The 888-nt window shown below is 36.5% G+C and overlaps 1 protein-coding gene across 4 annotated transcripts in view; it reads right to left on the bottom strand.

Annotated features, from left to right (window-relative positions):
• The window catches only part of LOC110024076 (alanine--tRNA ligase, chloroplastic/mitochondrial-like), a 29,322-nt gene that overhangs the window by 22,232 nt on the left and 6,202 nt on the right, over nucleotides 1–888 (bottom strand). The gene's annotated exons all lie outside the window — the stretch shown is intronic.

The raw sequence follows: 888 nt of genomic DNA, 5'->3' as shown, positions 1-888 counted from the left end.
TGAGTCTTTTTTCGCTGATTTTCTCGAGTTTTTCGTTTTTCTTCGGATTTCCTGGATGATGTTTTCTTCCGGACTTTGTTTTTTGAGATGCATTTAGGCTTGCTATACTTAAAGAACATCGGATCTCACGGGCATACAGGTTTGCTTTACATTTTACAGCACTTAATTTTCTTGTTTCTACCTGATACCGTACTGTAAAGCATGTTATAATTTTCCTGCTTCTACCTGTTGTTGTTCTTCCTATATAGCATGTTATAATTTCTCTATTTTCTACCTGCTACTGTACTGTACAGCATGTTATACATTTTCTTGCTTCTACCTATTGTTGTTCTTCCTATATAGCATGTTATAATTTCTTTGTTTTCTACATGCTACTGTACTGTACAGATGTTATACTTGTCCTACTTTTACCTGCTACTGTTCTTCCTGTACAACATGTTACACTTGACTTTTATCTGCTACTGTTCTTCCTGTACAACATGTTACACTTTTCCTTTTTTTTTACATGCTACTGTTCTTCTTATACAGCACGATATATTTTCTGTTTCTACCTGTTACTGTTCCACGTGCATTCTATTGTTTGTCTTGTATTGCACATTTTATATTATATAGTTTTAATCATGCCTCCCTATTTTATATAGGACATTTAGAGGATTACAACCATAGAGTCGTTTGATTTGACACTACAATTGGACACCCTAGAAAACTTAAACTCGTCACGTCGGGGAGCTTGGAGCTAGCGCAGTGGGCAGCACGGCCATCTTTAACAGCAGAACATGTCTACACTAGCTAAACCATTATCTCTTTAGAAGACCCATAGGATTTCGAGGTTGTTTGCCCAGCGCAACATAAATCCTCAAACACATCTTTTAGGCATTTGTACAATCC

The sequence above is a fragment of the Phalaenopsis equestris genome, unplaced genomic scaffold, assembly GCF_001263595.1.
Source record: "Phalaenopsis equestris unplaced genomic scaffold, ASM126359v1 Scaffold000244, whole genome shotgun sequence".
In the NCBI taxonomy this organism is placed as follows: Eukaryota; Viridiplantae; Streptophyta; class Magnoliopsida; order Asparagales; family Orchidaceae; genus Phalaenopsis; species Phalaenopsis equestris.
Note: the sequence above shows the minus strand (reverse complement) of the source record. Positions and strands in the feature narration are given on the sequence as shown.